Here is a 24,023-nt window from a genome sequence, read left to right as displayed (position 1 = left end):
AGCAGTGAGAGAGGGCCAGGGTAGCAGTCACATTAACCCTAGCAGGGATAAAGTCCCCTAGCAGTGAGAGGGCCAGGGTAGCAGTCACATTAACCCTAGCAGGGGATAAAGTCCCCTAGCAGTGAGAGGGCCAGGGTAGCAGTCACATTAACCCTAGCAGGGGATAAAGTCCCCTAGCAGTGAGAGGGCCAGGGTAGCAGTCACATTAACCCAGCAGGGGCTAAAGTCCCCTAGCAGTGAGAGGCCAGGTAGCAGTCACATTAACCCAGCAGTGAGAGAGGGCCAGGGTAGCAGTCACATTAACCCAGCAGGGGCTAAAGTCCCCCTAGCAGTGAGAGGGCCAGGGTAGCAGTCACATTGACCCAGCAGGGGGCTAAAGTCCCCCTAGCAGTGAGAGGGCCAGGGTAGCAGTCACATTAACCCAGCAGGGGCTAAAGTCCCCTAGCAGTGAGAGGGCCAGGGTAGCAGTCACATTAACCCCTAGCAGTGAGAGAGGGCCAGGGTAGCCAGTCACATTAACCCAGCAGTGAGAGAGGGCCAGGGTAGCAGTCACATTAACCCAGCAGGGGGCTAAAGTCCCCCTAGCAGTGAGAGGGCCAGGGTAGCAGTCACATTAACCCAGCAGGGGATAAAGTCCCCTAGCAGTGAGGAGGGCCAGGGTTAGCAGTCACATTAACCCAGCAGGGGGCTAAAGTCCCTAGCAGTGAGAGGGCCAGGGTAGCAGTCACATTAACCCAGCAGGGGCTAAAGTCCCCCTAGCAGTGAGAGGGCCAGGGTAGCAGTCACATTAACCCTAGCAGTGAGAGAGGGCCAGGGTAGCAGTCACATTAACCCCAGCAGGGGCTAAAGTCCCCTAGCAGTGAGAGGGCCAGGGTAGCAGTCACATTAACCCAGCAGGGGATAAAGTCCCCCTAGCAGTGAGAGGGCCAGGGTAGCAGTCACATGTAACCCTAGCAGGGGCTAAAGTCCCCTAGCAGTGAGAGGGCCAGGGTAGCAGTCACATTACCCTAGCAGGGGCTAAAGTCCCCCTAGCAGTGAGAGGGCCAGGGGTAGCAGTCACATTAAACCCAGCAGGGATAAAGTCCCCTAGCAGTGAGAGGGCCAGGGTAGCAGTCACATTAACCTACTAGCAGTGAGAGGGCCAGGGTAGCAGTCACATTAACCCAGCAGGGGGATAAAGTCCCCTAGCAGTGAGAGGGCCAGGGTAGCAGTCACATTAACCCTGCAGTGAGAGGGCCAGGGTAGCAGTCACATTAACCCTAGCAGGGGCTAAAGTCCCCCTAGCAGTGAGGGGCCAGGGTAGCAGTCACATTAACCCTAGCAGGAGGGCCAGGGTAGCAGTCACATTAACCCCAGCAGGGGGATAAAGTCCCCCTAGCAGTGAGAGGGCCAGGGTAGCAGTGAGAGAGGGCCAGGGTAGCAGTCACATTAACCCCCCTAGCAGTGAGGAGGGCCAGGGTAGCAGTCACATTAACCCAGCAGGGGGCTAAAGTCCCCTAGCAGTGAGAGGGCCAGGGTAGCAGTACACATTAACCCAGCAGGGGGATAAAGTCCCCTAGCAGTGAGAGAGGGCCAGGGGTAGCAGTCATTAACCCAGCAGGGGCTAAAGTCCCCTAGCAGTGAGAGGGCCAGGGTAGCAGTCACATTAACCCAGCAGGGGCTAATGTCCCCTAGCAGTGAGAGGGCCAGGGGTAGCAGTCACATTAACCCAGCAGGGGATAAAGTCCCCTAGCAGTGAGGGGCCAGGGTAGCAGTCACATTAACCCCAGCAGGGGATAAAGTCCCCTAGCAGTGAGAGGGCCAGGGTAGCAGTCACATTAACCCCAGCAGGGGATAAAGTCCCCTAGCAGTGAGAGGGCCAGGGTAGCAGTCACATTAACCCAGCAGGGGATAAAGTCCCCTAGCAGTGAGAGGGCCAGGGTGGCAGTCACATTAACCCAGCAGGGGCTAAAGTCCCCTAGCAGTGAGAGGGCCAGGGTAGCAGTCACATTAACCCCAGCAGGGGCTAAAGTCCCTAGCAGTGAGAGGAGCCAGGTAGCAGCCATTAACCCAGCAGGGATAAAGTCCCCTAGCAGTGAGAGGGCCAGGGTAGCAGTCACATTAACCCAGCAGGGGATAAAGTCCCCTAGCAGTGAGAGGGCCAGGGTAGCAGTCACATTAACCCTAGCAGTGAGAGGGCCAGGGTAGCAGTCACATTAACCTAGCAGGGGCTAAAGTCCCCCTAGCAGTGAGAGGGCCAGGGTAGCAGTCACATTAACCCTAGCAGTGAGAGAGGCCAGGGTAGCAGTCACATTAACCCCAGCAGGGGATAAAGTCCCCTAGCAGTGAGAGGGCCAGGGTGGCAGTGAGAGAGGGCCAGGGTAGCAGTCACATTAACCCCCCCTAGCAGTGAGAGGGCCAGGGTAGCAGTCATTACCCAGCAGGGCTAAAGTCCCCTAGCAGTGAGGGGGCCAGGGTAGCAGTCACATTAACCCTAGCAGTGAGAGGGCCAGGGTAGCAGTCACATTAACCCAGCAGGGGGCTAAAGTCCCCCTAGCAGTGAGAGGGCCAGGGTAGCAGTCACATTAACCCAGCAGTGAGAGAGGGCCAGGGTAGCAGTCACATTAACCCTAGCAGTGAGAGAGGGCCAGGGTAGCAGTCACATTAACCCAGCAGGGGGCTACAAGTCCCCTAGCAGTGAGAGGGCCAGGGTAGCAGTCACATTAACCCAGCAGGGGATAAAGTCCCCTGGCAGTGAGAGGGCCAGGGTAGCAGTCAACATTCTAGCAGGGGCTAAAGTCCCCCTAGCAGTGGAGAGCCAGGGTAGCAGTCACATTAACCCCAGCAGGGGATAAAGTCCCCTAGCAGTGAGAGGGGGCCAGGGTAGCAGTCACATTAACCCTAGCAGTGAGGGCCAGGGTAGCAGTCATCATTAACCCTAGCAGTGAGAGGGCCAGGGTAGCAGTCACATTAACCCCAGCAGGGGGATAAAGTCCCCTAGCAGTGAGAGCCAGGGTGGCAGCAGTGAGAGAGGGCCAGGGTAGCAGTCACATTAACCCCCTAGCAGTGAGAGGGCCAGGGTAGCAGTCACATTAACCCAGCAGGGGGCTAAAGTCCCCTAGCAGTGAGAGGGCCAGGGTAGCAGTGAGAGAGGGCCAGGGTAGCAGTCACATTAACCCCCCTAGCAGTGAGAGGGCCAGGGTAGCAGTCACATTAATGGCAGGGGCTAAAGTCCCCTAGCAGTGAGAGGGCCGGGGTAGCAGTCACATTAACCCTAGCAGTGAGAGAGGGCCAGGGTAGCAGTCACATTAACCCCAGCAGGGGGATAAAGTCCCCCTAGCAGTGAGAGGGCCAGGGTAGCAGTCACATTAACCCAGCAGGGGATAAAGTCCCCTAGCAGTGAGGGCCAGGGTAGCAGTCACATTAACCCAGCAGGGGCTAAAGTCCCCTAGCAGTGAGAGGGCCAGGGTAGCAGTCACATTGACCCAGCAGGGGCTAAAGTCCCCTAGCAGTGAGAGGGCCAGGGTGCAGTGAGAGAGGGCCAGGGTAGCAGTCACATTAACCCAGCAGGGGGATAAAAGTCCCCTAGCAGTGAGAGGGCCAGGGTAGCAGTCACATTAACCCCCATATGTGCGGTGAGAGGGCCAGGGGTAGCAGTCACATTAACCCCAGCAGGGGATAAAGTCCCCCTAGCAGTGAGAGGGCCAGGGTAGCAGTCACATTAACCCCTAGCAGTGAGAGGGGCCAGGGTAGCAATCACATTAACCCAGCAGGGGATAAAGTCCCCCTAGCAGTGAGAGGGCCAGGGTAGCAGTCACATTAACCCAGCAGGGGGCTAAAGTCCCCTAGCAGTGAGAGGGCCAGGGTAGCAGTCACATTAACCTAGCAGGGACTAAAGTCCCCTAGCAGTGAGAGGGCCAGGGTAGCAGTCACATTAACCACCCCAGCAGGGGCTAAAGTCCCCTAGCAGTGAGAGGGCCAGGGTAGCAGTCACATTAACCCCAGCAGGGGCTAAAGTCCCCTAGCAGTGAGAGGGCCAGGGTAGCAGTCACATTAACCCCAGCAGGGGATAAAGTCCCCTAGCAGTGAGAGGGCCAGGGTAGCAGTCACATTAACCCTAGCAGTGAGAGAGGGCCAGGGTAGCAGTCACATTAACCCCCCCTAGCAGTGAGAGGGCCAGGGTAGCAGTCACATTAACCCTAGCAGGGGATAAAGTCCCCTAGCAGTGAGAGGGCCAGGTAGCGTCACATTAACCCTAGCAGTGAGAGAGGGCCAGGGTAGCAGTCACATTAACCCAGCAGGGGATAAAGTCCCCCTAGCAGTGAGAGGGCCAGGGTAGCAGTCACATTAACCCAGCAGGGGATAAAGTCCCCTAGCAGTGAGAGGGCCAGGGTAGCAGTCACATTAACCCCAGCAGGGGCTAAAGTCCCCCTAGCAGTGAGAGGGCCAGGGTAGCAGTCACATTAACCCAGCAGGGGATAAAGTCCCCTAGCAGTGAGGGGGGCCAGGGTAGCAGTCACATTAACCCAGCAGGGGATAAAGTCCCCTAGCAGTGAGAGGGCCAGGGTAGCAGTCACATTAACCCTAGCAGGGGCTAAAGTCCCCTAGCAGTGAGAGGGCCAGGGTAGCAGTCACATTAACCCAGCAGGGGCTAAAGTCCCCTAGCAGTGAGAGGGCCAGGGTAGCAGTCACATTAACCCTAGCAGTGAGAGGGCCAGGGTAGCAGTCACATTAACCCTAGCAGTGAGAGGGGGCCAGGGTAGCAGTCACATTAACCCAGCAGTGAGAGAGGGCCAGGGTAGCAGTCACATTAACCCCAGCAGGGGATAAAGTCCCCTAGCAGTGAGGGCCAGGGTAGCAGTCACATTAACCCCAGCAGGGGATAAAGTCCCCTAGCAGTGAGAGGGCCAGGGTAGCAGTCACATTAACCCCACAGGGGCTAAAGTCCCCCTAGCAGTGAGAGAGCCAGGGTAGCAGTCACATTAACCCAGCAGGGGGCTAAAGTCCCCTAGCAGTGAGAGGGCCAGGGTAGCAGTCACATTAACCCCAGCAGGGGCTAAAGTCCCCTAGCAGTGAGAAGGCCAGGGTAGCAGTCACATTAACCCAGCAGCGGGGTTTGACCAGGCCTTTGTTGGTCCCCAGGACCCTGGTTGTGAGACCCTGTGAGTCCCAGCCCTGGGATATTACCATCATCCTGACTGATTTCCAACTGCCTGTCCCCCTGCTGCCTCCTCCTCCACACACTCTGCCTGTCCCCTGCTGCCTCCTCCTCCACACACTCTGCCTGTCCCCTGCTGCCTCCTCCTCCACACTCTGCCTGTCCCCTGCTTCCTCCTCCTCCACACACTCTGCCTGTCCCCTGCTGCCTCCTCCTCCACACACTCTGCCTGTCCCCTGCCCTCCTCCTCCACACACTCTGCCTGTCCCCTGCTGCCTCCTCCTCCACACACTCTGCCTGTCCCCTGCTGCCTCCTCCTCCACACACTCTGCCTGTCCCTGCTGCCTCCTCCTCCACACACTCTGCCTGTCCCCTGCTGCCTCCTCCTCCACACACTCTGCCTGTCCCCTGCTGCCTCCTCCACACACTCTGCCTGTCCCCCTGCTGCCTCCTCCTCCACACACTCTGCCTGTCCCCTGCTGCCTCCTCCTCCACACACTCTGCCTGTCCCCTGCTGCCTCCTCCTCCACACACTCTGCCTGTCCCCTGCTGCCTCCTCCTCCACACACTCTGCCTGTCCCCTGCTGCCTCCTCCTCCACACACTCTGCCTGTCCCCTGCTGCCTCCTCCTCCACACACTCTGCCTGGGCCCTGCTGCCTCCTCCTCCACACACTCTGCCTGTCCCTGCTGCCTCCTCCACACACTCTGCCTGTCCCCTGCTGCCTCCTCCTCCACACACTCTGCCTGTCCCCTGCTGCCTCCTCCTCCACACACTCTGCCTGTCCCCTGCTGCCTCCTCCACACACCTCTGCCTGTCCCCTGCTGCCTCCTCCTCCACACACTCTGCCTGTCCCCTGCTGCCTCCTCCTCCCACACACTCTGCCTGTCCCCTGCTGCCTCCTCCTCCACACACTCTGCCTGTCCCCTGCTGCCTCCTCCTCCACACACTCTGCCTGTCCCCTGCTGCCTCCTCCTCCACACACTCTGCCTGTCCCCTGCTGCCTCCTCCTCCACACACTCTGCCTGTCCCCTGCTGCCTCCTCCTCCACACACCTCTGCCTGTCCCCTGCTGCCTCCTCCTCCACACACTCTGCCTGTCCCCTGCTGCCTCCTCCTCCACACACTCTGCCTGTCCCCTGCTGCCTCCTCCTCCACACACTCTGCCTGTCCCCTGCTGCCTCCTCCTCCACACACTCTGCCTGTCCCCTGCTGCCTCCTCCTCCACACACTCTGCCTGTCCCCTGCTGCCTCCTCCCTCCACACACTCTGCCTGTCCCCTGCTGCCTCCTCCTCCACACACTCTGCCTGTCCCCTGCTGCCTCCTCCTCCACACACTCTGCCTGTCCCCTGCTGCCTCCTCCTCCACACACTCTGCCTGTCCCCTGCTGCCTCCTCCTCCACACACTCTGCCTGTCCCCTGCTGCCTCCTCCTCCACACACTCTGCCTGTCCCCGCTGCCTCCTCCTCCACACACTCTGCCTGTCCCCTGCTGCCTCCTCCTCCACACACTCTGCCTGGGCCCTCCGAGCACACAGCACTTTACCATATTCACACTAGTTCATCTGCTGTTATTGTTGCAGTCTGTCCCCATTAGGCTCAGATGACCTGAGCTCTTCGTCAGATCAATCTGAATGGAGCCCTGCTCAAAGCTGCTCACTGGGAGGGCCTACCAGGAAGAAGTGCCTAGATACCAATGATCATTCCTAACACTTCTAGATAAACCCTTACCTCACCCAGAAGACCGGGAGTAAGACTGTCCCTTTTCCATTTGAATGTGAAGGAAACAGGACTTTTTGATCCCCTCTCATTTCCTCTCCAGTCGTACTGCAGTGATCCTGACCTGGTGCTGGAGCTGAAGAACCTCATTGTCATATTTGCAGACACATTACAGGTGAGACTTATCCAGGTCTTCTGAATTAAATCTAGAGCTCTTATAAAGGTATGAGTGAAGCAGCTGTTAATGTCTATCAATGTTCTGTATTATGTCACGTTTCATGTTCTGTGTGGACCCCAGGAAGAGTAGCTGCTGCTTTCGGCAACAGCTAATGGGGGGATCCTAATACAATACCCAATAGCCAAGCAGGTTGGTCATTAACCAGTGGACCTAAGATTGGGATGCCTCTGGTTTGTGACCTCCCCATCTCTCCCCCCTCTCTCTCTCTCTCTCCAGGGTTAGGCTTCCCAGGTGAACAGACTGTTTGACCTGCTGTTTGAGATCAGAGACCAGTACAATGAAACGCTGCTGAAGAAATGGGCTCTGGTCTTCAGGGGAGATCTTTGAATTGGACAACTACAGCCCGATCCCTGTAGAAACCGAAGAAGAGTACAAGTCTGTTATTAGTAGATTCCCCTTCCACGACGCAGAAATTGAAAAGGTTTGTCCTTCATTCAACACCCCTTAAACGGACTAACTTCCACGACATTCCGATGTGATTAAAATGTAAAATGCTTGAACTGGTGTTTTAAAGTCGATGGCCTACGCTCCTTATAGAGGTCCAAGGGGCTTAGTCAGGTAAAGCCAAATAACCTGTGTTTTATCTGCTGTCGCCCAACAGCAAGACTTTCCAAATAACCTGTGTTTTATCTGTTGTCGCCCAACAGCAAGACTTTCAAAGAAGCTGCCCATGTCTCAGTCTGTTCCTCAGATCTACGTCCAGGTCAAGGAGTTCATCTATGCCAGCCTTAAATTCTCCGAGTCACTGCATCGCAGGTGAGTCCAGTCAGCCCATAGACTGCTTCCCAAATGGCACCCTACTCCCTATATAGTGTACTACTTTAGACCAGGGTCCATAGGACTCCCTATATAGTGTACTACTTTAGACCAGGGTCCATAGGACTCCCTATATAGTGTACTACTTTAGACCAGGGTCCATAGGACTCCCTATGTAGTGTACTACTTTAGACCAGGGTCCATAGGACTCCCTATGTAGTGTACTACTTTAGACCAGGGTCCATAGGACTCCCATATAGTGTACTACTTTAGACCAGGGTCCATAGGACTCCCTATATAGTGTACTACTTTAGACCAGGGTCCATAGGACTCCCTATGTAGTGTACTACTTTAGACCAGGGTCCATAGGACTCCCTATATAGTGTACTACTTTAGACCAGGGTCCATAGGACTCCCTATATAGTGTACTACTTTAGACCAGGGTCCATAGGACTCCCTATGTAGTGTACTACTTTAGACCAGGGTCCATAGGACTCCCTATATAGTGTACTACTTTAGACCAGGGTCCATAGGACTCCCTATGATAGTGTACTACTTTAGACCAGGGTCCATAGGACTCCCCTATGTAGTGTACTACTTTAGACCAGCGTCCATAGGACTCCCCATATAGTGTACTACTTTAGACCAGGGTCCATAGGACTCCCTATATAGTGTACTACTTTAGACCAGGGTCCATAGGACTCCCTATATAGTGTACTACTTTAGACCAGGGTCCATAGGACTCCCTATATAGTGTACTACTTTAGACCAGGGTCCATAGGACTCCCTATATAGTGTACTACTTTAGACCAGGGTCCATAGGACTCCCCTATATAGTGTACTACTTTAGACCAGGGTCCATAGGACTCCCCTATATAGTGTACTACTTTAGACCAGGGTCCATAGGGCTTTGGTGAAAAGTAGTGCACTATGTAGGGAAGTGGGTGCTGTTTGGGATGCAGCCATAGATGCTATGAACTATGAACCTGTTCTATTTAATACTGTGGGTCAGTCTAACGTCTTGTTACAACATTCCACCAACGCACAGTCATTCTGATCAGCTCTCACAGGTATTCTTCCTGCTTAGTGGGTTAGCAAACGTCAGCGCTGCAGAGGTTGTTATTTACACTAGCATGCTAAGGTTTTGTCTGGTTGGTCAACATACTAAGGTTTTGTCTGGTTGGTCAACATGCTAAGGTTTTGTCTGGTTGGTCAACATGCTAAGGTTTTGTCTGGTTGGTCAACATGCTAAGGTTTTGTCTGGTTGGTCAACATGCTAAGGTTTTGTCTGGTTGGTCAACATGCTAAGGTCTGGTTGGTCAACATACTAAGGTTTTGTCTGGTTGGTCAACATACTAAGGTTTTGTCTGGTTGGTCAACATACTAAGGTTTTGTCTGGTTGGTCAACATACTAAGGTTTTGTCTGGTTGGTCAACATACTAAGGTTTTGTCTGGTTGGTCAACATACTAAGGTTTTGTCTGGTTGGTCAACATGCTAAGGTTTTGTCTGGTTGGTCAACATGCTAAGGTTTTGTCTGGTTGGTCAACATGCTAAGGTCTGGTTGGTCAACATACTAAGGTTTTGTCTGGTTGGTCAACATACTAAGGTTTTGTCTGGTTGGTCAACATGCTAAGTGTTTTGTCTGGTTGGTCAACATGCTAAGGTTTTGTCTGGTTGGTCAACATGCTAAGTTTTTGTCTGGTTGGTCAACATACTAAGGTTTTGTCTGGTTGGTCAACATGCTAAGGTTTTGTCTGGTTGGTCAACATGCTAAGGTTTTGTCTGGTTGGTCAACATGCTAAGGTTTTGTCTGGTTGGTCAACATGCTAAGGTTTTGTCTGGTTGGTCAACATGCTAAGGTTTTGTCTGGTTGGTCAACATGCTAAGGTTTTGTCTGGTTGGTCAACATGCTAAGGTCTGGTTGGTCAACATACTAAGGTTTTGTCTGGTTGGTCAACATACTAAGGTTTTGTCTGGTTGGTCAACATACTAAGGTTTTGTCTGGTTGGTCAACATACTAAGGTTTTGTCTGGTTGGTCAACATACTAAGGTTTTGTCTGGTTGGTCAACATGCTAAGGTTTTGTCTGGTTGGTCAACATGCTAAGGTTTTGTCTGGTTGGTCAACATGCTAAGGTCTGGTTGGTCAACATACTAAGGTTTTGTCTGGTTGGTCAACATACTAAGGTTTTGTCTGGTTGGTCAACATGCTAAGGTTTTGTCTGGTTGGTCAACATGCTAAGGTTTTGTCTGGTTGGTCAACATGCTAAGGTGTTGTCTGGTTGGTCAACATGCTAAGGTTTTGTCTGGTTGGTCAACATACTAAGGTTTTGTCTGGTTGGTCAACATGCTAAGGTTTTGTCTGGTTGGTCAACATGCTAAGGTTTTGTCTGGTTGGTCAACATGCTAAGGTTTTGTCTGGTTGGTCAACATGCTAAGGTTTTGTCTGGTTGGTCAACATGCTAAGGTTTTGTCTGGTTGGTCAACATGCTAAGGTTTTGTCTGGTTGGTCAACATGCTAAGGTTTTGTCTGGTTGGTCAACATGCTAAGGTTTTGTCTGGTTGGTCAACATGCTAAGGTCTGGTTGGTCAACATACTAAGGTTTTGTCTGGTTGGTCAACATACTAAGGTTTTGTCTGGTTGGTCAACATACTAAGGTTTTGTCTGGTTGGTCAACATACTAAGGTTTTGTCTGGTTGGTCAACATACTAAGGTTTTGTCTGGTTGGTCAACATGCTAAGGTTTTGTCTGGTTGGTCAACATGCTAAGGTTTTGTCTGGTTGGTCAACATGCTAAGGTCTGGTTGGTCAACATACTAAGGTTTTGTCTGGTTGGTCAACATACTAAGGTTTTGTCTGGTTGGTCAACATGTTAAGGTTTTGTCTGGTTGGTCAACATGCTAAGGTTTTGTCTGGTTGGTCAACATGCTAAGGTTTTGTCTGGTTGGTCAACATACTAAGGTTTTGTCTGGTTGGTCAACATGCTAAGGTTTTGTCTGGTTGGTCAACATGCTAAGGTTTTGTCTGGTTGGTCAACATGCTAAGGTTTTGTCTGGTTGGTCAACATGCTAAGGTTTTGTCTGGTTGGTCAACATGCTAAGGTGTTGTCTGTTTGGTCAACATGCTAAGGTTTTGTCTGGTTGGTCAACATGCTAAGGTTTTGTCTGGTTGGTCAACATGCTAAGGTTTTGTCTGGTTGGTCAACATGCTAAGGTTTTGTCTGGTTGGTCAACATGCTAAGGTTTTGTCTGGTTGGTCAACATGCTAAGGTTTTGTCTGGTTGGTCAACATGCTAAGGTTTTGTCTGGTTGGTCAACATGCTAAGGTTTTGTCTGGTTGGTCAACATGCTAAGGTTTTGTCTGGTTGGTCAACATGCTAAGGTTTTGTCTGGTTGGTCAACATGCTAAGGTTTTGTCTGGTTGGTCAACATGCTAAGGTGTTGTCTGGTTGGTCAACATGCTAAGGTGTTGTCTGGTTGGCCAACATGCTAAGGTGTTGTCTGGTTGGTCAACATACTAAGGTTTTGTCTGGTTGGTCAACATACTAAGGTTTTGTCTGGTTGGTCAACATGCTAAGGTATTGTCTGGTTGGTCAACATGCTAAGGTTTTGTCTGGTTGGTCAACATGCTAAGGTTTTGTCTGGTTGGTCAACATGCTAAGGTTTTGTCTGCTTGGTCAACATGCTAAGGTTTTGTCTGCTTGGTCAACATGCTAAGGTTTTGTCTGCTTGGTCAACATGCTAAGGGTTTGTCTGCTTGGTCAACATGCTAAGGGTTTGTCTGCTTGGTCAACATGCTAAGGGTTTGTCTGCTTGGTCAACATGCTAAGGGTTTGTCTGCTTGGTCAACATGCTAAGGGTTTGTCTGCTTGGTCAACATGCTAAGGGTTTGTCTGCTTGGTCAACATGCTAAGGGTTTGTCTGCTTGGTCAACATGCTAAGGGTTTGTCTGGTTGGTCAGCACCTTCCTCATCCTACTGTTGTCTCGGTCAGATGAAGTCATATCTGTAATAGGTGTGAGAGAGAGTGTTGACCTTCAGCTGCCCCAGTCAGAGCCTGGCTGTCCCCTCACTAGGGTCCAAAGTACAGGGGTTTTCAAACTAAGCAATTTGTTTAACCAATTATTTTATGAATATCTCTTGCTGCAACACTACCATAGTGGATAACAGTATATATTTTTTTATTTTTTACGGGCATTTAGTGCACATGTCCACTGATTTTGGTATAATGTTTGAGCAGAGGAACACAGCATTAGCCTTACTATGGCAAATGCATAGAATTGCAGAAAATTTGCTTTACGACAGCAAAATATTCTCTACGCTGCCAAGATACCTTTATCTTTCTAGCTAATAGACCACTACTTTTTAGCTACTTTGGGAAATATTGAATGTGTTTTTTGTTTTCTGAGTTGAACTTTACTGGTGGTAATTGATACTGTAGAAGGTAGAACCGATTTTTACCTGAGGTATTGAAATAGATCCATAGATTATTTGAACCGTGAGTTTATTTATTGTGAAATACTATTATTGTGAATAGCATATTTTTTGTTGTTGAACTACAATTTATTTTATTATAAAATAAACATGGCGGCATTAGCACTTCTAAACGTTATATCTTGGTCTCTGGTCTAATCTTTCTATGCTAATCTCATTACTGCTCTTCCTGAATCTATTGGTCAGTTGCGTTGTTGGAGTGTTTCATACTAAGCACATGCTACACTAGCCTAGCTAACATTAGCCACATAACTAACGTTAGCCACAACAAATTGGAATTCGTAACATATTGTACGAATTACAATTCGTAACATATCATACGAAATGAACGATGGACATCCACAAATGAATACATACCATACGAAACGTGACACACCATACCAATTGGAGTGTATATATATATATATATGCAGAAGAAAACAAATGGGGGATTGGAAGTGATGCAGACAATTACATTGATGGAAGTTACAATCTATCTGCAATATTAAAGCTGATCTACCCCCTAAAAAAAAAAAAGTGGAAGGGGGAAAAAATTAAGGAACTTGTCTGTCGGCCCTGCATCAAAGACCAAAACTGGTTAAAGAAAATTGTGATTAATTAAAAAATATACCAGTTTCATTTAAGGACCAAAGAATTGACAGCTGTCCCATGCAGATTGCTAAATAGTTGGGAAGAGATTTTCGATGTACCGATTCCATGGCACATGGTATATGAACTGATACACAAAACAATGCCAGATTCAATACTTAGTTTTTCAATTTAAATTATTATACAAAATTCTTGCAACCAAAATAATGTTATAGATGGGAAGGACAACCCATCTTTTCTCTGCCTATTTTGCTGCGAAGAGACAGAATCATTAAATCATTTGTTTTGGTACTGTCCATATGTATCTTGTTTTGGTCGCAGGTTCAGGAATGGCGTTAACTCTGCAAATAGCACTGCTGGGTGATCTGAAAGTCATAGTCAATCGATCAATAATATAATAATACTATAATAAAGCAAAAATGTTTATCTTTAATTTCCAATCTGTAGTAATTGTGTAGAGAATGTCATTAGCTTTCCTGTGAAGGAAAGTTGTCTTTCCAGTCAGTTTGCTTATCTTTGCTGTGTGGTTCTTCTCTTTAATCATGCTGTTATCATTTTTGTTTTGGTTGTGTTTCCAGCTGGACGGAGATCGATGACATGCTCCGTAAATCCACCAACCTGTTGTTGACGAGGACACTGAGTGGCTGTCTCCAGAACCTCATCAAGAAACCCCATATAGGACTGACTGAGGTGCACAATACATTACAGTTGCGGGACCCTTGCACTTTTGCTAAATAATTCCCTATTTCTTGTCAAATAAGTTGAAATTTAAATTTAAAACACTTTTGGTCTCCGCCTTGTTATTGGATTTTCAACAAACTTAAGTTTACAATTTTATTTTAGAAAATAAAGACATGGCTTGGACAGAATTATTGGCACCCTGAGCTAGTACTTGGTGGCACAGCCTTTGGCCAGGATAACTGCCAACAAATGCTTCCTGTAGCCATCAATGAGCTGCACCTTTCTACTGGTATTTTGTGCCACTCTTCAGCAGCAAACTGCTCTAAATATTCTATGTTTGAGGGGTGCCCTCCACCAACTGCTGTTTTCACATCTCACCATATGTGATTCAGATCTGGACTCTTCACTGGCCACTCCAGAACAGTCCAGATCTCGCCATAGGTTTAGGATGTGATTCAGATCTGGACTCTTCACTGGCCACTCCAGAACAGTCCAGGGGTTCTTCCTGACCCATTCCAGGGTGCTTTTTATGTGTCTTTGGGGTTGTTGTCTTGCTAGAAGATCCACAACCTTCAACAGAAAAGCCCGATTGAACTTCTCAAAACCCACCTAAACAAGCATACATCCTGGGGTAATTGTTCTGTGGAGCAATGAAACAAAATTAGAGCTATTTGGCAGTACAGATCAGCGCTGTTTATACTGACGACCAAATGAAGCGTTCAACGAAAATAACAACCTCCCTACAATCAAAGATGGGGGGAGGTTTGATAATGTTGTGTGGTTGCTTTGCTGCCTCTGGTTCTGGGGGGCCTTGAACGTGTGCAAGACTTCATGAATTCAGCACAATATCAGCTGTTTAGGAGTCCGATGTTCAACCCAGTGTCCAAAACTGGGTCTCCATTGAAGGTTGTGGGTCTTACAGCAGGACATCAAAAACCAGCCAGGAATGGTTAAGAAGAAATGCTGGACTGTTCTGGAGTGGCCAGCGAGGTGTCCAGATCTGAATCACATACAAAACCTATGGCGAGATCTAAAAACCAGTATTTAATGGAGGGCACCCCTCAAACATAGAATATTTAGAGCAGTTTGCTGCTGAAGAGTGGCACAAAATACCAGTAGAAAGGTGCAGCTCATTGATGGCTACAGGAAGCATTTGTTGGCAGTTATCCTGGCCAAAGCTGTGCCCCCAAGTACTAGCTCTGGGGTGACAATAATTGTAAACTTAAGTTTACTCAAATAAAATTGGTTCTGCAAAATGTGGTCCCATTTACTTCTCTCTCTGTATTCCAGTTGGTCCAGATCATCATCAACACAACCCATCTGGAGCAGGCCTGTAAATACCTGGAGGACTTCATCACCAACATCACTAACGTCTCACCTGAGACCGTGCACACCACACGTCTCTACGGCCTTTCTACCTTTAAGGTATGGAAACTATACATTAACTAACCGTGCACACCACACGTCTCTATGGCCTTTCTACCTTTAAGGTATGGAAACTATACATTAACTAACCGTGCACACCACACGTCTCTACGGCCTTTCTACCTTTAAGGTATGGAAACTATACATTAACTAACCGTGCACACCACACGTCTCTACGGCCTTTCTACCTTTAAGGTATGGAAACTATACATTAACTAACCGTGCACACCACACGTCTCTATGGCCTTTCTACCTTTAAGGTATGGAAACTATACATTAACTAACCGTGCACACCACACGTCTCTATGGCCTTTCTACCTTTAAGGTATGGAAACTATACATTAACTAACCGTGCACACCACACGTCTCTACGGCCTTTCTACCTTTAAGGTATGGAAACTATACATTAACTAACCGTGCACACCACACGTCTCTATGGCCTTTCTACCTTTAAGGTATGGAAACTATACATTAACTAACCGTGCACACCACACGTCTCTACGGCCTTTCTACCTTTAAGGTATGGAAACTATACATTAACTAACCGTGCACACCACACGTCTCTAGGCCTTTCTACCTTTAAGGTATGGAAACTATACATTAACTAACCGTGCACACCACACGTCTCTACGGCCTTTCTACCTTTAAGGTATGGAAACTATACATTAACTAATCGTGCACACCACACGTCTCTATGGCCTTTCTACCTTTAAGGTATGGAAACTATACATTAACTAACCGTACACACCACACGTCTCTACGGCCTTTCTACCTTTAAGGTATGGAAACTATACATTAACTAACCGTACACACCACACGTCTCTACGGCCTTTCTACCTTTTAAGGTATGGAAACTATACATTAACTAACCGTGCACACCACACGTCTCTATGGCCTTTCTACCTTTTAAGGTATGGAAACTATACATTAACTAACCGTACACACCACACGTCTCTATGGCCTTTCTACCTTTAAGGTATGGAAACTATACATTAACTAACCGTGCACACCACACGTCTCTATGGCCTTTCTACCTTTTAAGGTATGGAAACTATACATTAACTAACCGTGCACACCACACGTCTCTATGGCCTTTCTACCTTTAAGGTATGGAAACTATACATTAACTAACCGTGCACACCACACGTCTCTATGGCCTTTCTACCTTTAAGGTATGGAAACTATACATTAACTAACCGTGCACACCACACGTCTCTACGGCCTTTCTACCTTTTAAGGTATGGAAACTATACATTAACTAACCGTACACACCACACATCTCTATGGCCTTTCTACCTTTAAGGTATGGAAACTATACATTAACTAACCGTACACACCACCCGTCTCTACGGCCTTTCTACCTTTTAAGGTGTTGTTGGAAATCCTTGGGCATTTCAACCTGCATTCTCTACCAGTGTGGCTACTTGACTAACTTGATGTAACTATTAAACAAACAAACTTAAGGGATGTTTCATTAGTCGTAGTGTCTTCTCTTGTGTTGCCTCCGGCTCAGAACATGCTCTCAGGCTCAGAACATGCTCTCAGGCTCAGAACATGCTCTCAGGCTCAGAACATGCTTGTTGCTGGAATAAAGGTGTTTACACAACAGCAATTACACCTGGAACTGTCATAAACTCTACAGAGCTTCAGGTACCTCAGAGTGCACTGGCGTAGTCTTACCTAGCGTAGTCTTACCTGGCGTAGTCTTACCTAGCGTAGTCTTACCTAGCGTAGTCTTACCTGGCGTAGTCTTACCTGGCGTAGTCTTACCTGGCGTTCAGCTCATTCAGTCAGTAGGAACGTGTTGGTGGTCTTCCCTGGCTGTTGTATCCAGGATGCACGTCATGCAGTGGAGGGAGATATCTACACCAAACTGAACCAGAGTACCATTGACATGGTTGTTGTTGTTGTTGTTGACATGGTCTTCCCTGTCTGTTGTATCCAGGATGCACGTCATGCAGCGGAGGGAGAGATCTACACCAAACTGAACCAGAGTACCATTGACATGGTTGTTGTTGTTGTTGTTGACATGGTCTTCCCTGTCCTCAACAGGATGCACGTCATGCAGCGGAGGGAGAGATCTACACCAAACTGAACCAGAGTACCATTGACATGGTTGTTGTTGTTGTTGTTGACATGGTCTTCCCTGTCTTCAACAGGATGCACGTCATGCAGCGGAGGGAGAGATCTACACCAAACTGAACCAGAAGATAGATGAGTTTATCCAGCTGGCAGACTATGACTGGGGCATGCCAGAGTCAGACGGCCAGGCCAGTGGATACCTTATGGACCTCATTAACTTCCTCCGCAGCACCTTCCAGGTCTTCACACACCTGCCGGTGAGTTAGCCACGCCCCCGCAGGCAGGGGAACTCTGGGAGATGGAGTTTTGTTGTTGTGAGTTATTATTATTATTGTGGTCATTTGTTGTTATTGAAGTATTATTCTTGTACTATAGTAATGTGTATTCAGTGTTGGAGTTATGTACTGCAGTAATGTGTATTCAGTGTTGGAGTTATGTACTGCAGTAATATGTATTCAGTGTTGGAGTTATGTACTGCAGTAATGTGTATTCAGGGTTGGAGTTATGTACTGCAGTAATGTGTATTCAGGGTTGGAGTTATGTACTGCAGTAATGTGTATTCGTGGTTGGAGTTATGTACTGCAGTAATGTGTATTCAGTGTTGGAGTTATGTACTGCAGTAATGTGTATTCGTGGTTGTAGTTATGTACTGCAGTAATGTGTATTCAGTGTTGGAGTTATGTACTGCAGTAATGTGTATTCAGGGTTGGAGTTATGTACTGCAGTAATGTGTATTCAGTGTTGGAGTTATGTACTGCAGTAATGTGTATTCAGGGTTGGAGTTATGTACTGCAGTAATGTGTATTCAGGGTTGGAGTTATGTACTGCAGTAATGTGTATTCAGGGTTGGAGTTATGTACTGCAGTAATGTGTATTAGGGGTTGGAGTTATGTACTGCAGTAATGTGTATTCAGGGTTGGAGTTATGTACTGCAGTAATGTGTATTCGGGGTTGGAGTTATGTACTGCAGTAATGTGTATTCAGGGTTGGAGTTATGTACTGCAGTAATGTGTATTCAGGGTTGGAGTTATGTACTGCAGTAATGTGTATTCAGGGTTGGAGTTATGTACTGCAGTAATGTGTATTCAGGGTTGGAGTTATGTACTGCAGTAATGTGTATTCAGGGTTGGAGTTATGTACTGCAGTAATGTGTATTCAGGGTTGGAGTTATGTACTGCAGTAATGTGTATTCAGGGTTGGAGTTATGTACTGCTGCTGCTGCTGCTGCTTATTTTCTGTGCCATTTTCATTCTGTTTTAGTTCCACAGAAAACCTCAAGCGAACTAGATCATTCTAGGTTATGATTCTGACTTGACATAACATTAGACTGAATAGTGACTGGGAGAATGATACATGGTTATTTCTGGGGAGAACAACTGCAATGAAACAGACCAAAGATCCAATCCCAGCTGGTCAGGAAGTAGCTAGAGGAGACAGACAGACAGACAGACAGACAGACAGACAGACAGACAGACAGACAGACAGACAGACAGACAGACAGACAGACAGAGGACATAAGCTGTGAAACCCCCAAACCAGACCTGTTCTAGCGGACTGCTCTGCTGCTTGCTTCCCTATCCTGTATAGAATCATTTCCAGCTTTTTTATTCCCGTTTCCGTTTTTAAGACGTTGTTTTTAAGGAATGTCTCCCCTCTCCAGTGATGTATATCTATAATTGATTTCTCTATTGATTTGACTCCTTCTGCCAGCATGCTTGGTCTGTCTCTGATCTTCCTTCCTGTCCATGTATTGTTACCATACTTTCTCTCTCCTGTTCTGGACATGTTTCATTTGTTTGGGTGGTTCTGGTTCTGCTCAGAATAACTACAATGACCATGCTGCCATGTCGGTAAGTACCCTTCCTGCCCCCTGCTCTACTCTGCTCCACTTCCCTGTTCTGCCCTGTCCAGTCCAGGGTAATGCATGATCATGTCTATATTGTGGATTTGCCCCCAGGCTTGTTGCTTCCTCCACATGTGATGATGCTAAACTATAGTCATTGACCAACCATAGATCACATTTAGTGCAAGTTGAATCTGCTAGGTTATTTTATCTGTACATTGTCTGTAAACACACACAGGGTGTCCTTGACTATATTTCTAAAGGAAGACAGCTCAGTGTTTACATTTACATTTTACATTTTCATCATTTATCAGACGCTCTTATCCAGAGCCACTTACAGATTGGTGCATTCACCTTATGATAGCCAGTGGGACAACCACTTTACCATTTTTGGGGGTGGGGTAAGGGGGGGTAGAATGATTACTTTATCCTATCCCAGGTATTCCTTAAAGAGGTAGGGTTTCAAGTGTCTCCGGAAGGTGGTGAGTGACTCCGCTGTCCTGGCGTCGTGAGGGAGCTTGTTCCACCATTGGGGTGCCAGAGCAGCGAACAGTTTTGACTGGGCTGAGCGGGAACTGTGCTTCCCGGAGGTAGGGGGCCAGCAGGCCAGAGGTGGATGAACGCAATGCCCTCGTTTGGGTGTAGGGACTGATCAGAGCCTGAAGGTACGGAGGTGCCGTTCCCCTCACTGCTCCACAGGCAAGCACCATGGTCTTGTAGCAGATGCGAGCTTCAACTGGAAGCCAGTGGAGTGTGCGGAGGAGGGGGTGACGTGAGAGAACTTGGGAAGGTTGAACACAAGACGGGCTGCGGCGTTCTGGATGAGTTGTAGGGGTTTATTGGCACAGGCAGGGAGCCCAGCCAACAGCGAGTTGCAGTAATCCAGACGGGGAGATGGCAAGTGCCTGGATTAGGACCTGTGCCGCTTCCTGTGTGAGGCAGGGTCGTACTCTGCGAATGTTGTAGAGCATGAACCTACAGGATCGGGTCACCGCCTTGATGTTAGCGGAGAACGACCGGGTGTTGTCCAGGGTCACGCCAGGGTCACGCCAGGGTCACGCCTGGACAACGTGTTCAGTATGTGTAGTAGACTATATGGTAACATATGGTTGGCATAAATCAAATCACATTTGATTGGTCACATACACATATTTAGCAGATGTTTTTGCAGGTGTAGCGAAACGCTTGTGTTCCGAGCTCCAACAGTGCAGTAGTATATGGAATTAAGAAATATATAAATATTAGGATGAGCAATGTCAGAGTGGCATTGAGTAGAATACAGTATATACATATGAAATTAGTAGAACAGTATGTAAACATTATTAAAGTGACCAGTGAGTCCATGTCTATGTACGTAGGACAGCAGTCTCTAAGGTGCAGGGTTGAGTAACCGGGTGGTAGCCGGCTATATAAATAAAGGATGGGATATCATATTCAACTAGTGTTTCTGTGCTGTTGTCATGTTGAACACAGTTCTATGTCGTCATGTTGAACACAGCTCTATGTCGTCATGTTGAACACAGCTCTATGTCGTCATGTTGAACACAGCTCTATGTCGTCATGTTGAACACAGCTCTATGTCGTCATGTTGAACACAGCTCTATGTCGTCATGTTGAACACAGCTCTATGTCGTCATGTTGAACACAGCTCTATGCTCATGTTGAACACAGCTCTATGTCGTCATGTTGAACACAGCTCTATGTCGTCATGTTGAACACAGCTCTATGTCGTCATGTTGAACACAGCTCTATGTCGTCATGTTGAACACAGCTCTATGTCGTCATGTTGAACACAGCTCTATGTCGTCATGTTGAACACAGCTCTATGTCGTCATGTTGAACACAGCTCTATGTCGTCATGTTGAACACAGCTCTATGTCGTCATGTTGAACACAGCTCTATGTCGTCATGTTGAACACAGCTCTATGTCGTCATGTTGAACACAGCTCTATGTCGTCATGTTGAACACAGCTCTATGTCGTCATGTTGAACACAGCTCTATGTCGTCATGTTGAACACAGCTCTATGTCGTCATGTTGAACACAGCTCTATGTCGTCATGTTGAACACAGCTCTATGTCGTCATGTTGAACACAGCTCTATGTCGTCATGTTGAACACAGCTCTATGCCGCCATGTTGAACACAGCTCTATGTCGTCATGTTGAACACAGCTCTATGTCGTCATGTTGAACACAGCTCTATGTCGTCATGTTGAACACAGCTCTATGTCGTCATGTTGAACACAGCTCTATGTCGTCATGTTGAACACAGCTCTATGCTAGCTTCCTGCTAGTGAGGCGGTCTATGGGACAGTCGTGCATGGCAGTTTCCTCTCAGCTCTACACTAGAAACCCACTCTTAGGGTGGATCCATGCTGTAGATAGATAGATGGAGATGGATGGATGGATTATAGGAGCCATATACAGTGGCTTCAGAAAGTATTCATACCCCTTGACTTATTCCACATGTTGTGTTGCAGCCTGAATTCAAAATGGATTAAATATATGTTTTTTCCTCACCCATCTACACACAATACCCCATAATGACAAAGGGAAAACACACAATACCCCATAATGACAAAGTGAAAACACGTTTTTAGAAATGTTAGGAAATGTATTGAATATGAAATACTGAAATATCTCATTTACATAAGTATTCACTCCCCTGAGTCAATACATGTTAGAATCACCTTCGGCAGCGATTACATCTGTGAGTCTTTCTGGGTAAGTCTCTAAGAGCGTTGCAAACCTGGAATGTAAAATATTTGCACATTGTTCTTTTTAAAATTCTTCAAGCTCTGTCAAGTTGGTTGTTGATCATTGCTAAACAGCCATTTTCAGGTCTTGCCATAGATTCTCAAGCCGATTCGACCACTCAGGAACATTCAATGTCGTCTTGGTAACCAACTCCAGTGTATATTTGGCCTTGTGTTTTAGGTTTTTGTCCTGCTGGAAGGTGAATTTGTGTTGAATTCACTGTTTGAGCATGACATCTACTTTCACAGTCATCTGAATAGTGACAGTGGTATAGTCTTTGGCATGTCATGTGTTGAGATAGGTTTATTTATTTATTTTTAAATTAGGAACACATTCAGGTAGCTTAGTGGTTAAGAGCGTTGTGCCAGTAACCGAAAGGTCGCTGGTTCTAATCCCTGAGCCGACTAGGTGAAAAATCTGTCTGTGCCCTTGAGCAAGGCACTTAACCCTAATTGCTCCTGTAAGTCGCTCTGGATAAGAGCGTCTGCTAAATGACTAAAATTTAAAAAATGTAATGTATTTACAATGACGGCCTACCAAGAGGCAAAAGGCCTCCTGCGGGGACAGGGGCTGGGAATAAAAATAAAGATGTAGGACAAAACACACAACACTACATAAAGAGAGACCACAACACTACATAAAGAGAGACACCACAACACTACATAAAGAGAGACACCACAACACTACATAAAGAGAGACACCACAACACTACATAAAGAGAGACTCCACAACACTACATAAAGAGAGAGACACCACAACACTACATAAAGAGAGACACCACAACACTACATAAAGAGAGACACCACAACACTACATAAAGAGAGACGCCACAACACTACATAAAGAGAGACGCCACAACACTACATAAAGAGAGACACCACAACACTACATAAAGAGAGACGCCACAACACTACATAAAGAGAGACGCCACAACACTACATAAAGAGAGACACCACAACACTACATAAAGAGAGACACCACAACACTACATAAAGAGAGACACCACAACACTACATAGAGACACCACAACACTACATAAAGAGAGACACCACAACACTACATAAAGAGAGACACCACAACACTACATAAAGAGAGACACCACAACACTACATAAAGAGAGACGCCACAACACTATATAAAGAGAGACACCACAACACTACATAAAGAGAGACGCCACAACACTACATAAAGAGAGACACCACAACACTACATAAAGAGAGACACCACAACACTACATAAAGAGAGACACCACAACACTACATAAAGAGAGACACCACAACACTAAATAAAGAGAGACACCACAACACTACATAAAGAGAGACGCCACAACACTACATAAAGAGAGACACCACAACACTACATAAAGAGAGACACCACAACACTACATAAAGAGAGACACGACAACACTACATAAAGAGAGTCACCACAACACTACATAAAGAGAGACACCACAACACTACATAAAGAGAGACTCCACAACACTACATAAAAAGAGACACCACAACACTACATAAAGAGAGACGCCACAACACTACATAAAGAGAGACGGCACAACACTACATAAAGAGACACCACAACACTACATAAAGAGAGACCACAACACTACATAAAGAGAGACACCACAACACTACATAAAGAGAGACACCACAACACTACATAAAGAGAGACACCACAACACTACATAAAGAGAGACACCACAACACTACATAAAGAGAGACACCACAACACTACATAAAGAGAGACGCCACAACACTACATAAAGAGAGACGCCACAACACTACATAAAGAGAGACGCCACAACACTATATAAAGAGAGACGCCACAACACTACATAAAGAGAGACGCCACAACACTACATAAAGAGAGACACCACAACACTACATAAAGAGAGACACCACAACACTACATAAAGAGAGACACCACAACACTACATAAAGAGAGACACCACAACACTACATAAAGAGAGACACCACAACACTACATAAAGAGAGACACCACAACACTACATAAAGAGAGACACCACAACACTACATAAAGAGAGACACCACAACACTACATAAAGAGAGACACCACAACACTACATAAAGAGAGACTCAACAACACTACATAAAGAGAGACACCACAACACTACATAAAGAGAGACACCACAACACTACATAAAGAGAGACACCACAACACTACATAAAGAGAGACACCACAACACTACATAAAGAGAGACGCCACAACACTACATAAAGAGAGACGCCACAACACTACATAAAGAGAGACGCCACAACACTACATAAAGAGAGACGCCACAACACTACATA

The 24,023-nt window shown here is 47.3% G+C and overlaps 1 pseudogene; it reads left to right on the top strand.

Moving 5' to 3' along the window:
* Positions 1 to 24,023, top strand: part of LOC123487207 — a 110,341-nt pseudogene that overhangs the window by 28,841 nt on the left and 57,477 nt on the right.

The sequence above is a fragment of the Coregonus clupeaformis genome, unplaced genomic scaffold, assembly GCF_020615455.1.
Source record: "Coregonus clupeaformis isolate EN_2021a unplaced genomic scaffold, ASM2061545v1 scaf1523, whole genome shotgun sequence".
Lineage (NCBI taxonomy): Eukaryota > Metazoa > Chordata > Actinopteri > Salmoniformes > Salmonidae > Coregonus > Coregonus clupeaformis.
This window is presented reverse-complemented; position numbering and strand designations above follow the sequence as displayed.